At 37.9% G+C, this 16,427-nt stretch overlaps 1 protein-coding gene across 13 annotated transcripts in view; it reads left to right on the top strand.

The window, feature by feature from the left end:
- Positions 1-16,427, top strand: part of FOXP1 (forkhead box P1) — a 661,259-nt gene that overhangs the window by 6,055 nt on the left and 638,777 nt on the right. The window lies entirely within an intron of this gene.

Below are 16,427 nucleotides of genomic sequence, written 5' to 3'. Positions count from 1 at the left end.
AAATATGGTGACATTTCTCCCCCTCTTCTTACCCCCTCACTCCCCTCATAACTATTAATTATTTCCAACTCATTGTGTTCAAATACCACTGCTGGGCTGATTACAAAGTGTATTGATTTAGTCCGGGCTCATTTTACTAAATTTATTTTTTCTTTTGCTCATCCAGAAAGATTGAAATGAAACTATGCCCTCTCCCTCTCAAACCTTCACTATGCTGAAGGATGAAATTAATCTGACTATGTCATTTGATTATTTGTGTGCTTCTGAAATCCACTTTGAAGAATTAGAGGTGAGCCGATTTTCCCTCCCAGGTATCCTGTTAGGACTTCACTGCTTTTGCTTGCCATTAAAAGAAGCCTGCACATCTCAAAAACACACATTCCTGTTCACACAGTACATACTGTATTCATTATAGAGGGATCCCAAACCTTCAGATCATCTACACTTTACATTTAGGGATTCCTCTTCTTGATAATTGATGTCCAATAAGGAAACTGGCGAAATAAAGCATCAGTGACATTTAGGACATTCGGCTAATTCTGGGAGTAGAGAATAACCTCCTACAGATTGCTTTTCTGAAATTTTGCTTTTTCCCCATTGTGGAGGCCAGTTTTTGTTGAGCCTTTTAACCTGCCTTTAAAAAGGTGATGGGACATTTCAGATGTTCACTGTCATAGGATGGGGTATATAACTGAGAAAGAATACTGATATTTTCATTGTTAGTGAGAGAAATGCTATATGACTCCCCCCCCCCCCCCCCATTGGAGTTGTAACTCTCAGAGAAGAGCTAGTCATTCTTTCTTTTTTCTTTCCTTCTTTCTTTCTTTCTTTTCTCCTTCCTTCCTTCCTTCCTTCCTTCCTTCCTTCCTTCCTTCCTTCCTTCCTTCCTTCCTTTCTTTCTTTCTTTCTTTCTTTCTTTCTTTCTTTCTTTCTTTCTTTCTTTCTTTCTTTCTTTCTTTCTTTCTTTCTTTCTTTCTTTCTTTCTTTCTTTTCTTTTTTCTTTCTTTCTTTCTTTCTTTCTTCTTTTTTAAGTTGAGGACAAGAAGAATAGATTCTTGGTTGCAAAAAATTAGAATTTATATTTCCTCTAAGCCCTCCCCTCCCCTCCTCACTCTCTTTATTTGAATTATCACAATTACACAGCATTAAACACACACACACACACACAAACCCACTCAACTAGTTACCATTCACAAGGTGTCGGACTAAACTCTCATTGAAAAAAAAAAAAGGTATTGTAGCTTTAACATCTTGCCTTGGCAGCATTCTTTCTCCCTAGTCTTTGGATTAGTCATTGTATGAGAGAGAGGGGGGAAAATCACTTTTTTTTGGGGGGGGGGAGAAAGTAAAGTAAACAGCCTTCAACAAGTGAACCTTGACAACCCAGATTAAGGAAGGCAGTGGAGATCAAACAAAGCTGCTGCTGGGTTGTTGTCAAGAGCGGCCTCAGGGAAAGCTCTGTACTGTGCCATTAGGCAGCCAGGCTCTCTGTTCACTTATGCAGAAATGGACCATTGCAAATGCTGATCTTTGTTGGGCAACCGAAGGTTAACTCGGAGAGAAAGATCTATAGTCTTCTGAGTCGTTATTTTTATTTCTTTAGCTTTCTGAGTGGCTAAACAAGTTAATTTTTAAAATGGCCTAGGACTCTGGTGAGCTGAACTCCACCCAGAAACAGCAGAATGGGTCTCTGCAGTCTGATATGAGTGAGTTGAGCTACTCAGAACCACATAGTGGAATTCTTGTCTTTCCCCAAAATTACACTTCCCAATTAGAGTTTACTCAGATTCTCTCATCTCCAGTTTGAGAAAAGCTCTGTATTGTTAGGGGAGGGCTGGGCATTTGATGTGGTGGTGTCAAACTAATGTTTAACAGAAGCATTTCAGGCTGAAGCAGTTTGGGGTTGGTAAGTTCTTGATTTTTTTTTTTAAAAGGCAAAGTAAAAATTTCAAAATATACTATATTGACTTCTCAGCATGTCATTAAGCATGACCACTTTGCAACTTTTATTCAAATTCTTTGCAACTTGTCTTTGCTTGTAGACAAGGAAATGTAACTGCCTTACATTTTTAAAGGAAGTAGTAACAGGAATTACTGTAGCATTTTGTTTTCACAGGTTTGACAAAACATAATGCAAAAAACCCTGGCAATTGAAACTGACAACATAAGATTTATATTGTTTATTTTGCTGGACACTTAAAAATGATTTTGCATTTCTTTTCTGTGCTGCAATGTAAACTGTTTTATCTCTTCTTGCCATAAACCACCCTAAAATTAAATAAAATGTCATTTTCAGTTAACTCAGCCTATACCATGTTAAGTAGCAAACAAAATAAATATGCAGAGAAGAATTTTTTAAAACCTTATAATTTAGATATTATACTTTTAATTAGCAGCACAGAGCACACAATGAGTACTTTATATTGTTGTTGTTGTTGTTGTTTTTAATGAGCCAGAGTCTCACAACCATCAGGAGCAACCTATTGCAAAGTCTGCAGCTTTTTATTGCATACACCTTTTATTATATAATTAAGAATGTGTGTTAAACATAGCATGTATGCTATTAAGCCATTTGGTGTTATATGTAATGTTTTTTAAAAGCTATAAACTTGTTCTAGTTAAATCATTTGTACCTACAATAGCCAAAAGTTACCTTCTTTAATATTGGTCCTGTCAGGCCTGCTTTTCCTGGGTAACTTCTCCTTTATCCCCTCTTGTGAAAAATCTTTACCCTAAACTTGTAGTTTATTTATTCTTGTGCTGGTTTGGAAGATACGCCTGCTTTCAATAGATTTAGAATTAGCAGCACAACTTTGATATTTTAGAAATAAATAAACATTTATGCAGAGGCATATCCTACAATATTAAAGGAAGAGTGAAGGGGAAATAGAACAAAGAGGCCAACTTTTACTGAACTCAGTTATCTTTTTAAGAAGTGTAGTTGTTGCAGTTATTTTGTTTCCACTTTTACTCATGAAAGACTGAAGTGATTTTTGAAAGGTTATTCACCATAAGGAAGTATGTAAGGTACAGAAAGTGTGTTTTAAGATGTGGATTATATTTTAGTGAGTATCAAAATATTTACAGGACATAATAATAGTTCTGTCCTTTAAAAACAATTTTAGACATATGCTCATAAAATTTAAATAGATTCGAGGATTTCAGAAAATAGTATAAATTTTGTTTATGAATCTGTTACTTTAAGCCACTTACATTAAATATGCCCATTTAACCCTGGGCCTGACTAGCATTAAGTGGTAGAAGGGTCTTCTAAGGAGCCCCTATTGCCCTTTGCTCTCCTGATGATCTTAAATTACTACAACTTAATTGCAACTTCAAGGTGCTCAGCTCAACATGTTTTTATATGACTGAGAAAGGGTGATAAAAGGCAGGACTAGATTTGCTCAGGTGGTAGGGCTTTTTTTTTTTTAATAGCTTTTACTTAGTCCCGTTTTCCTACCTTTTTATCTTGTCAGGTGTAATAGCTTCATTTATAAAATTCAATTAGAATAAATAGTATTTTATTTACTTGAGTTTTGGCTTCTTAATATTTGATGCAAATAGTTTTTATTTTTAGAATTTCAAGTAAAGATTTTTCTGATAATTTTAAAACTGTCACTGGGGAGATAAAGACTTTATCGTTGTTTATTACCAAATTTCTTTGCCTTTTGAGGGGAAAAGACTCCACTCCCTCCCTCCCTCCCTCCCTCCCTCCCTTCCTTCCTTCCTTCCTTCCTTCCTTCCTTCCTTCCTTCCTTCCTTCCTTCCTTCCTTCCTTCCTTCCTTCCTTCCTTCCTTCCTTCCTTCCTTCCTTCCTTCCTTCCTTCTTCCCTCCCTTCCTCCCTTCCTTCCTTCCTTCCTTCCTTCCTTCCTTCCTTCCTTCCTTCCTTCCTTCCTTCCTTCCTTCCTTCCTTCCTTCCTTCCTTCCTTCCTTCTTCCCTCCCTTCCTCCCTTCCTTCCTTCCTTCCTTCCTTCCTTCCTTCCTTCCTTCCTTCCTTCCTTCCTTCCTTCCTTCCTTCCTTCCTTCCTTCCTTCCTTCCTTCCTGTCTTCCTTCCTTCCTCACTCCTTCCCTTCCTCCCTCCTTCCCTTCCTCCCTCCCTCCCTCCCTCATATAAGATGAAGTAACCTTGAGACTATGAATGAAAAGAAGGCCAGGACAGGGTTTGGCCTGTGTAGACTCTAAGGTAGGCATCCATTCTACCTGTGTGTAATCAATGCAGTGTCTTCCTGCCCTTATCACATTCTAAATATTTTACTGCAAGGAATCATTTGGGGCAGAAGTAGCCCTTATATTCCAGATTATTAGGATTTGGCTTGGTTCAGATGATAAGAGAAATCCTCGGTGGGATGGATTGAGTTAAAGGGGTAGGAGGCTGCCAAATTCATGGACACCAGCTTTCTGGCTGAAATCGCTAGTTGTTTTCACATGAGTTGAATGACTTTGGAGTTTGTTACAGTATCTTTGAGGATATGTTGCAATGGTGTGGTAAAGGGTAGCCAACAGAAAAGAAGAGTTTTCAAGAATGGTACAGCTTCCTTGATTTCGAGAAAATGTTTCAGAAATGGAGTTCTATTGCTAACATCCTTCTGCTGAATTTAGGTCGGGATGGTAAGAGAGGTGGTCATTTGCTTTTCTCTAGGAGGGCCCAGGGGAAGGCAGTTATCTGTAAAGTGATCAGGGAAAAACAATGGGACAGAGTTGTTTGTTCTGTGGAAGAGTTATTTTTGATCAACAACATGGCCAGCTTTGTCAAGGGCACTTTTAGTGATTTGCTTTTTAGAAATCAAATTCCTATTGACAAGGTTTGGCTTGAACCTATTATTTTCCTCTGTTTTTTCACCCGATCAGAAGCTACACTAAGCGGCCTGGGGAGAAGAGTCTGCACAGCTTGTTTTTCGGTTCTGATTCCCTAGATACCAATTTTTAACATATGCACGGCCTTGCCTACAACAGGTGTGTGCATGGCTTTCTTAAACAATGTGGACAGTTATTTTTATGAAACCTTAACTGAGAAAATATTTTCTACACAATCACACAAGGGAAAGAGTTGGGGGTGGGGTGGGGAGAAAGAAGCCCAGATTGAGCAGCCATGCTACCTGGTCAGGTATAAATCATTTTTGCCTCATGGCCTTCTGTGTTCTGCTTCTCAAAAGAAGTCTCCATTTAGTGCCTTGAAATGGCAATTAAGTTGTAGTAATTTAAGATTATTGGGAGAGTGCAAAGGGCAGAAGAAGCTCTTTGGAAGTCTCGGCTTCACATTTAATTCACCGCAGTCATGGGGTTAAAGGAGTTTCTTCAGTGTGAGTACTTAAAGTGACTAATCGTAAACAAAATTTATATTATATTTTGAAAAGTAATAATCTATTTAAATTACATTGAAGTATCTGTACAAAAATTCAAGACAGACAACATTGTCAGTCTTGTCTACGACATCTGTACAGGGATATCTGGACAGACCTGCTAAATAGAACCCATGTTATGAGAGATTTACATGTCGCATGGTATCACAGTAATTTTTGAAAGTAAAAGTCAATGGCATTGTCTTTCTCAATTGTTTTTTAATAGGAGCCAAATCAGACTAATATGGATAATTACAGAACTATACTAAAGTGTTTTGTTTATTATTTCTCACTGTCATATACAATGTAATTCAGAGCTGTTTTTGATTCAAGTGCTTACTTCCTTTGTCGTTGGCCCTGCACGGCTCCCAAATCAAACAAGGGGTTACAAGAGATGTTTTCTTGCAGTGGGATATTTTCCAGTCTATTCTCCTTTCCAAATATAAAAGTAGTGGCTACTAAAGCATTAGAGGACAACTTTTCGATCATAAAAGTGGAAATAAAATGGTTCTAAGCACAATATTCCTTCGCATCCCCACCCTGTTAAATTGAATATACCAAGATATTAAATGATCCTTAAGACACTAAATTAATAAAAAAGGATTCCTAAGATGTCTTTGCATCCCTTCCCCACCCCCCACCCCCAGCCCTGCTATTGACTCACTTTGTGACTCTTGGCAAATCATTAACCTCCCATGTACCAGTTTTCCATTCTGTAAACTAGAGGCAGTATTTTTAGAATTGTTCTTTAAGATCACTGATTAAAAAACTCCAAAGTAGTATTATTACTTACATTTTTAAGGGTTTTCATGAGACTGTCAGGGCAATGCTAGCATCTCTTTGGGGAGCCGATCGAGCTGCAGCTTCTCACATTTATTCACTGAGTTAGTGATGCTCTCTCACAGGAGCGGCTTCCCTTTCTAGACAGTAAGTACACTGATATTGGCTGAGGTTATGTGGAAGGAGGCATGATTTGCATAGTTCATTCCAAAATATCAGAGAGGTTGAACTACCTTTTTAGAGCTCTGTTTTGATGGAGTGATATCTTAAAGCATTTCTTTGGAAAAGTTAAAATTTGGAAAGGAATAAGGCCTCTTTTCAGGGTCAGAGAAGGGAGGAAATTGAGATACTTGGTGTTTTCGACTAGAGAAGCAAGGCAGAACAAAAAGGTGTCACAGTTCAACAAGATGGTTGGCACAAGTAAAAGCATTGTTAGTTTTCCCTTAGCATCCAGACATTTCCTTTCATATTGTATTGTGGTTTCATCCATGTTTCCCAATGAGTGTTGTCAGGTTGTAGCTAGCAATTAGTGTCAAATGGCTTTCCTTGGGCTCTCTGACACTTTTTCTTCTGAGTATTCCATCTCACTTTCTTAATCAGAACTGTTTATTCATTAATTAGTAGATTAACCATGTTAGCACATCAGTAAACTAAAGTAGTCAGATTTCCCAGGGCATCTTGGGAAATTCTCTGTAGTTTTATGTGACTGGACATGCAGTATTATTGATTTAGAAAGCTTAGCCAATGGTGCCAAAGTGTTTTTAAGAGATATAAATAGAGAAAGCAGGGTAGTAAGAAGAATGCATCTAAAAAGATTATGTGATAAAGGAAGATAAAATGCTAAGGAGGTTTGTTTAAATATTCAGGGCTTCAGCTAAAGATCTAACCACTAAGATCAAAAGAGTTATTTAAATAAAAATTGTACAGACATAGTTTTCTTCTGCATTAGTAACATGCCTTTTGAAGTTATCCAGCTGAAATGTATTTGTCCAAAATGCCCTATTTTTCATCTTGAATCACAACTTTGACTTGGAGTATTTTTTGAGTTGAAGTTGTAAAACATTTCCATTTTTATAACTTTTCATTTAGCCTGGTGCCATTTTCATGTGACATACAAATGTGTCTTTTTCAGTTACAGATCCAGCAAGCATTTATTAATCACCTACTGTGTGACAGGTGCTGTTATTGCTGTGGATGTAAAATTCATTTGCCTCCATAGTATTCTTACATGCCTACTTTATTATTTCTGTTCAATTTTCCAATTTGCTTTTGCACTTTGTTTTTAGCATAGTCAGTCTCTAATAAAACCAATGAAAACAAAATAAGCCAAAGGATCTTCAGGAAGGTGGCAGAGAACTTTACTACCCTAACAGTGAATAAAAGCTTTTCTATAAAAATGAAAAATGGAAATGATTGCAAAAACAGAAGATGCAATAGGAAAGGAAAAGTAGTATTAATGTCACTGGTTAGTGAAACACACAGTATAATGTTAAATCATTACTCTTGTTTGTTGAAAGGATGTAAATCATTTCATTAAGAAGGGTTAAGTAATCAAATATAAGTCTTTAGGAAGTAGTGACAGATATCTTTCAAGGATTTATTATTGAAATGTTAAAATAGAAAGTTTTCCCCATTTTTTTAACTTTAGACGGCTCCCTATCCAGCTAAACCTTGTGAAAACAGAGGTAGGTGTGACACTAACATATCACTAAAAGCATCTAGGACAAAATGCTTTTTAGAGGAAAAAAAGGGCTTTGCAGTAGACAGGCAGCCTGTGGCTGCCTGAGTTTTCTCCTGAAGCCTCCTCCAGGCATGTTGTTGCAGCCCTCATGTTATGAATGCTTTCTGTGGGTTTAGGATGGGTTCATCTGCTTAATGTGTTCATCTTGTTTTCTAAATAATGGCTTTTGTTGCAGTATGATGCTTGTTGACAGTAAACCAGGAGCATTAACTTGGGTAAGCTTACAACAAATTCTTTTACTTGTAGAAGCAAGTTATCTTCCTTTGCTCATTAGATTGTCAAATCGGCCAACCCTTTTGTTCCTCTCCATACTAAAGGTGTAGCACTGCACTTCCAGTACGCCTGCTGGAGAGTGCAGTGCGGCAGAAAATGTTCACTGTGGGCCTTCCTCACCACCCCCTAAAAGCTATTGAAACTGATTTCTCTCCTCCCCAAAAATGAAATCCAAAGAGTATATAAAATACTCCTCCTCGGCAAAAGGGACTTTCCTTTCTGGTATTCATAAGGTGTGTTATTTTCACAAGTTAAAGAATAGCAAAACAGTTAGGGATTGTATAGACCATTTAATTTAGTTCCTTGGTTTTAAATTTAGGGAAATTGAGGCTGATAGAGCTAGACTGATAGAACTTTAAGTCGTCTGAATCTAAGACTAGTGTACTTTCCCAAACAAATAGTGTCATTGCTGCATTAAAAATGAATTTCACATAAAAAGGTTGATCATATCTTAACAGACATTGATTTATTAGCATACTGGGAATACATTTCTGGTATTATTTGTTGCAAGTGACTTTCTCTTAGTTAATAAAGTGCAGAATATTACATTTATACATCTTAACCTTCAAGTTCAGTGCATCCTTTCTGGAGAGAGGCATTGTAGTATAGTGGGATGAATACTGGATTAGTATCAAAGGTCCTGGGTTCAAATTCTGATTCCAATAGCACTTTGACTTTGGGCAAATAATTTCTACAAGCCTCCCTTCTTCATGTATTAAATATGGAAGAGGGTTTAGGCTTATGTTTTTAGAGAGAGCTCTTTAAGGTCTGGATACCATGATCAGTAAGGTAAAGGAGTTAGATTGGATGAGTCATCTAAGGTCGAACCTAAGATCCTATTTGGCTTTGACAATCAATGAACCTCTGAAGATATTCTTCAGATAATTTATTTCCTCTTAAAACTATGTTCATATGTATGTGTTGAAGCTAAGAATAATATGTATCAAAAATTTTATTTTTGCTTTCTTTAAAAATAAACAGCACAGTATGATGAATTTAGGGGCAAGTTTAAAATGCAAGCATACTTCTTGATTTTTGGATAGTAGCTATTACAGAAAGTACATTTTTAAATGAGATTTTTATTTGGATTAAGAAAATTTCTGTGAAAATAAAAATACTAAAGGCCTCCTTATAATCTAAAAAATCAAACAAATAATTTATTGCAGTGTACCAGATGTTTTCTTAACATTAAAAAAAAATTGCAACCTAGAATTCTGCAATGATAAAAGTGGTATATTGCTAGAGCATTGAGTAAGACATTCCATCTCCCCACTCTGGGCATTTTCAATGGCTAGCTCCCCCATGCCTGGATATCTCTCCCTCCTTAGCTTTGTCTTTTGTCTTCCCAAGCTTCATTCAAGTTTCAGCTAAAATATCACCTCTGAAAGAATCTTTCCTGATTCCTCTTAATGTTAGCACCTTTCCTCTGTGCATTATTTCCAATTTATCCTCTCTGTATCTTGTTTGTACACAGTTGTGTGAGCTTCTGGAGATCTTTCTTTATAACCCTAGTATTTAGCACAGTGCCAGACACATAGTAGGTGCTTAAATGCTCGTTGACTGACTCAACTACCTATATATCAAGTACTTAATATTTTCACATAAATTTATACCAGGCTATATAACACCTTACTTAATATAAGGATTTATTTATGGGTATTTTTAAGGGTTACCAACTAAATTGTAATACATATATATTCATATGTATCAATATACATAAGAATATACATAGATATAAATGAGAAGATATTTTTAAAATTTTACATGTCAAATTCAAGCTCTGTTATCAAACTTGCTGCATAAGCCCGAGTTTATGCACTGTGATAATGCTAATGACTAAGGGAATCAATGATGCATGACTGCAGGAAATCAGTGGTATAATCAGAGAAAGTTATCAGTTTTTTTGTCATTAAACATTAGTGATAAATAATACACTGTTCATTTTTAGCAGATAGAACATATTTAATTCTGATGTACAGAGTTTCAATTTAGTAAGGTTCATTGCTGAATAAAATGATAATCTTTTATAATTTAGAAGAAAAGATGAAAATGTATTTGTGTCAGTATGGGTTACTAGCTCTGGCCATCTAGGAATGTTGCTCTTGACCAGTCCCTGAGTAGTGGAAAAAGTTTTTTTTTTTACAAATTAAATTACTTGGTTATTTGTATTGATATTTTTTGAAGGATCAACTAACAAACAGAATGTATTATCATAGTCCTTTAAGATGAACAATATCAAGGTAGAAGACGATCCTCTGAAACATGTGCAAACAATATAGATCAAAACAGAAAACCTCATAGTAATTGAAAAAAAAATCACTATCATTCAACAAACATTTATTAAGTGCCTACTATGTGCCAGGAAACTGTGCTAAGTTCTAGAGTATATTACTTTAACCAGGGGTCTTAATTGGACAGAGTATGAAAAAGTTTCAAAAAATCATGCCAGCCAAGTAATGACTTATTTTTCTTTTTAACTTTGGTTCTTCTCACCCAACCACTAACTTGTAGCAGTATCTGGGGAAAGATGTTTAAATTCCATTGAGTTTGAATTCCTAGGTCTGTAAAAATAGTGTTAGGGGAGGAGATTGTCTGTTGATGGTTTCTGTGAGTTTTTCTGGCTGTAAAATGTTGTAAATCTATGATCTTGTAAATGAGCATAAGATGTGCTTGGTACTGACTTATTAAACCAAAATATTTGGCCTTGAAAACCTTTGTCTCCAAACTTTTGATTTGTCATGAGGATATAAAAACAGTGAAAGAGGGTCCCATTTCCCTCTCCCCAAGATATCCATCTCATGGTAGACTAGAAAGATTTGCTCCTGCATGGAAGGATGGAAGAGGAAAATAAAGGGATATTTTGTTAAGTTTTAAATGATATGAGGAAATGTGTGACTGAAGGCTATAAGAGAACAGATTCAGAATGAAAAATAGCAGGTTATTACAAAAAGAACTTTGGGAATCTCATTCCCAGGAAAAATGAAAGTGGAACACCCCATGGCTTCAGTTGGCTTCTCCCCTCTACCTTTTCTAGTTGTCATACTGATGTTGACTCTGGCTAGAGTTCTGGAGTAGGTAGATCTGAGTTCAGATTCTGCCTTTGCCACTTAATAGTTCTGTTAGTATGTTAGTATCACTGAACAGTTAGCATTTACATGGAGCTTTAATGTTTGCAAAACACTTTAAATCTATTATCTCATTTCATTTTCACTTGACCCTTTTGAGCCATCTTTCTCATCAGTAATGCTTGCCACATAGGGTCACTGTGAGGTTCAAATGAGATGATATCAGGAAAGCAATTTGCAAACTTCTGAGTGCTGTGAAAATGTCAATATCCTTATATGGCAGTGATTAGCAGTACCAATCTTGCTTTGTCACTACTGGACCTCACTTTAATAGGGATGGCCAATAGGATTGAACTTCGTGATCTCTGTAGAAGGTCCTAGGGGGCTAAAAGAAAGCCAATCTTTTCTTTTACATACATTCTATGCCAGGCTTGGACTTGGTGAAGGGCTGTTAAATTTTATTTCCCTGTAGAGTTGCCCACAAAGTATTCTCTTCTCCAATGGTCTCCTTGAGCAGAGATGATAGTTTAATGAAGACTTGTGTCAAATCTGTTCCTGTTTCGGTATACCTGGACAAGTTAGAGGAACAGGGCTGGTCTTGTTCATTGACTGTGTGCAGCTCCCTGGGTGGTGAAGAACCACAAGATGGAGTTGTGAAGAGGTTCATGATCAAAGGTGATGAAGACAGGCAGTTTTAGATATGCTCCTAAAGAATCCTTCAGGGCTGCTGTAACTCAGATTCAGAGTTCTTAGGAACGTAGGAATCTTAGATTCTCAGTCCTTAGGAAAGATCTTAAAGAGTTAAGGGCTGGAAATGGGAATGGGCTCGTTCCTGAGGAATAGAATCAGTTTAGAGGACAAAGGAGTAAACAGAGAGTTCTGCATCCTTATTTGCAAGATTTACCAGTTATATGCCTACATTTAGAAATTTCCCATAGTCACACTTCAAAAACTTTTGCCCTGCTGCCAAAACGTGTGTGTGTGTATGTACGTATGTATACATATATATATATATATATTTAAAAACACAAGTTTTTATAATTAAAATCTCACAATAACTTGGTTTCTTTCAAGGCTCAGCTGACCTCTCATCTCTCATGGGAAATGTTTCCTGATGCCCTTAGTTGTTAAGTGTTTCTTTTTTCATTGCTTCCTTTTCAAAGAATTCTCTCATTTATCTCTATGTTGTATAATTTCAGGAGAGTATAAGCCCTGTGAGTGTAAGAACTATTCTTCATTTTGTCTTGCTATGCCCAGCACAAAGTAGGTACTTAATAAATACTTATGGAAATAGAAAGTTCCTGCTGTGCTTAGAATCACCAGGAAATCTATAGAAGTGTCTGGTGGAGACCTTAGAAACCCTCCCTGGCCAAGACCTTTTTATAGTTGAGGCAAGGTGGGCTCTAGCAGCCACAATGCCCAGATCGTTTTCTCCTAGGTGAAGTAAGGGCAATGCTGGAGCCACCTGCCTGTGCCTCCTGCCTCCCAGTCTGTGTTCCCTTCCTGTCATCATGGTCCCTCTTGAGCTAGTGGTTTATGAAAGCTGAAACAGCAGTAGGCTCCATAGTCCTGAGACCCAACTCAGATACTGGTGATATAGTCATATTGCACAATTTTCTCTTTAGGGGAACAAAAATATTCTTCAAAACTACTGAAAAGAACCTCCAAAATTCACACTCCTCACTGACTTAGTACCTTGCTTGGACTCCTCTCTGTGTCTCCATCTTTGGTTTGTGTGTTTTAGCCCAGATCTGCTCCCTCTCTTCCCATTTGGCTAAGTCACTTAACATCTTCTTTATGTGTGTTTTTTTACATATAAAATGAGAGGGTTGTGCCAGATGACCTCCGAAGTACCTTTCCCATGGAGAGGCAACATGCTCCTGAGAGCCAGCTCTGTCAGCAGGAAGACTTCTCAGTTCCAGTGTTGCTTGCCTGTTTTTCATGGGCTTCCTAGTTCTCAACTTGCTGAAGTTCCCAAGAGGTTGCCAGGCTATGTGATGTTAGGGATTTAAGGTGTCTGCATGGCCCTCCATCACTGCCCCTACTTCAGAGATTATGGAGAGATTAGCAAGGAGAAAGGTTCTGGTGAATCCTCTATCATCCAGTGTTCAAAAGGAAATGTAGGTCCTGTGGACTATTTATTCTTTTATGGGTTTTCTTTGCCTGCATCCATTCTCCTGGGAGGGGATCTAAAGAGCTGTGTCTGTTATTGGATCTTAGCATTGGGTATTTATGTTGTACTTAGTCAAACTTCTTCTTTTCTTTTTAAGTGATCATTGCTTCACTCTGCATACCTTGCCCTTGACCCCACACCTAAAGTACTAAATCATGACCTTAGCCACTTGGTAGCTGTGTGTGTGTGTCCCTGGGCAAGTCATCTGAGGTCTCTTAGCTGCAGTAAAATGGGGATGATAATCATGCCTGCCTTAGGCCAAGTCAAGTCAACTGGCAGTGTAATCACCACGAATACAGAAAAATGTAAAAGACAGTCCTTGCCTTCAAGGAGTTCATGGTCTAAAGGAGAAGATGACATGAAACAACTCCATACAGAGGCTGGGAGATAATATTGGTAAGCCTTAAATAATACTGGAAAAGTTCTTGGTGGGTTGAGATCAGGACATGGAATCAGGAAGATCAGAGTTCAAATTCTGCCTTAGAGACTTACTGGCTTTGAGACTCTAGGCAAGTCACTTGATCTCACTGTGCCTCAGGCTCCTCATCTGTCACATGAGCCGGACAAGGAAATGGCAAACTACTCTGGGATCTTTGCTGGACACTGTGGAGTTCTTCCACTACTGTCACTGACCCTGGACCATGAGACCTCACTTCATTCATTTACGTTTGTATGATACTTGAATATCTACAAGATGCTTGAAATAGATGATTGTATGAGAGTACCTGGAAGCAGGGAGAATAATTGGTAATTGGCATAGTGATTTAGACAAGAGATGGTGAGGGTCTGAAGAGAATGGTGGGGGATTTTTAAATGGATAGAAAGCAAAGAATGTCTAGTAGGTAGAATTAAGAAAACTTAGTGCCTGATTAATTGGTGGGAAGAGTAGTAGTGAGAAAAAGGAATCAGACTCAGATGATTCTGAGGTTATGAACTAGGACCATGGTCATACCTTCTATAGACATAGATGAGGCAGAGGTATGGGATAAAGGACGAAGATTGCAAATTCTCCTTTGAAAGTGTGGAGTTTGGGGGGCAGATGGGCCATTCATGTTGAGATGTGTGTCTGGGGGCTGATCTTCTTCTGTTTGTTTACTTTTCTTTCCAGGACTGTGGCAGCATTGGAATTATAAACCTTGAATTTCATTTTATCTCCTGGCCCAGGTTTGGAGAACACTTTAAAGGGACATTTTCAGAGCTCTCCTATGGCCAAATCCTTTATTTTACCTACTTCCCCCCTCCCCTGCTTCTCATCCTAGCCCCTATTTATCTCAGGGATTTCTTCTTTAGGTTGAATTCATCCGTTGCTCCCATAGAAGATTACTGTAAGGTATGGCATGTTTTGGTTCAGAGCAGGGATTCTTAATCTGGGATTTGAGATAGATTGGAAACATGTCTAAGAACTTGGATTGGAAAAAATCCCATCTTTATTTTTATTAACTTCTAAAGGAAATGTATAATTTCCTTTAATTACAAATGTGGGCAAAATACTCTAAGAAGGGTTCATAAGCTTCCCCCCCCCATAAACACACACACACATACACACACCCCTTCACCTTGTGCAAAGGGGTCTTAAATGTTTTCTAATGTGAAGGTAAAAGGAAATTTCTTGTGGGAACAGATCTTTCACTGAACATTCTGAAAGGTGAATTTGCAAACCAAGTGAGAGTCAGAAGGCAGGAAACGTGGTAGAAGGCGCATTGCTTTGTGAGGCTGGACACTCAGGAGTTCTTCCACTACTATCACTGCCCCTCGACCACTAGACATCACTTCATTCATTTCCCTTTGTCTGCCACTTGACTATCTATAAGATACTTGAAATAAATGGTTTCGGTTGATGCTCACAGCAACCCTTTGCAGTAAACCTGGTCTGTGTTGTCAGCTCTTCTTTGCCTGGCAAGAAGCAGAGGTTCAGAAAAGTGCTGTATCTTGCTGTCTGTCGAATACCTGGTAGGTGGCAGAACCTGGACTCACAGCTGAGTCTTCCAACTCCAAGACCAGGCATTGGTTCTAACACATTCCAGGTCTTTCCCATCATCATTCTAGGTTTCAGTTTTCTACAAAATTAGGAAATGGACTCTAAACTTCCATGTCTCCAAATTTTTGATTCTCTAAGCTGATTTGGGGGAGCAGTTTTATTTCTCTTTCCCAGTTTCTGAAATAATTCACTCCTTTGTTTTCTGTGCTCCACTGAATTACCCACAGTGTAGGGACTTTCTGCACTGGACTTGGAGTTAGGAAACTGAGAGGTTCAGTTCCCAGCTCTATCATTTAATTAGCTAAGTGCTCTGAGGCAAAATCAGTTTCCTTGTCTGTAAAATGTGGATAATGATGCTTACACCACTTTCCTCACAGATTTCTCTTTAGTGTCAAATGAGATGGACTTCATCAAGCATTGATGATGTAAATCTTTAGAAAACTTCATTTTCATGCAAGTTATTGTCACTATTCTTAGCTCCTTTTAAGAATAATGGGGTAGAGTGTTACAGAAGGACATGGGCAGAAATCATAAAGGATTAGAAAATGTGTATAGTCATTTGGAGCAAATATCCATTTTATTGAGATTATAGATCAATCAGTCTTTAATCCTTTTAAAAGCACCTATCATGTGCAAAGCACTAAACTAGGCACTAAGAATCTAAAGATTAAAGTTCTCATGGAACTTATATTCTATTGATCCATGGAAGCCTTCTGGTTATTACTGTAGCCATCTTTCACTCCTTTTCACTTACTAGCCAACAGTGAGGTTACTGCTTAGGGGGTACTACTGCTATAATAGACTTTACCTTGGAGCTCATTGGGAAGTGGAATAGCTCCTGGAGCCCTGGATTGAGTCTTTGGAGAACAGGAGTCCTAGGGCAACCTCTGAAAGGGGCTCCCTTCTTCCCTTCTTTCATGTAAAGATGTTGATTGTTAATCAGGTAGATTATGTTTGCCTTAGATCAAGGATCAAAGGCAGATACTAGGACAGTGTCCAATTCACAGCCCCCAGGGAGCCCCACTTCAAGTGAAAAATCCACATGTGGCCTAGAAAATTGCTAAGGCCAGCTTGGC

The sequence above is a fragment of the Monodelphis domestica genome, chromosome 7 (assembly GCF_027887165.1).
Source record: "Monodelphis domestica isolate mMonDom1 chromosome 7, mMonDom1.pri, whole genome shotgun sequence".
Lineage (NCBI taxonomy): Eukaryota > Metazoa > Chordata > Mammalia > Didelphimorphia > Didelphidae > Monodelphis > Monodelphis domestica.
Note: the sequence above shows the minus strand (reverse complement) of the source record. Positions and strands in the feature narration are given on the sequence as shown.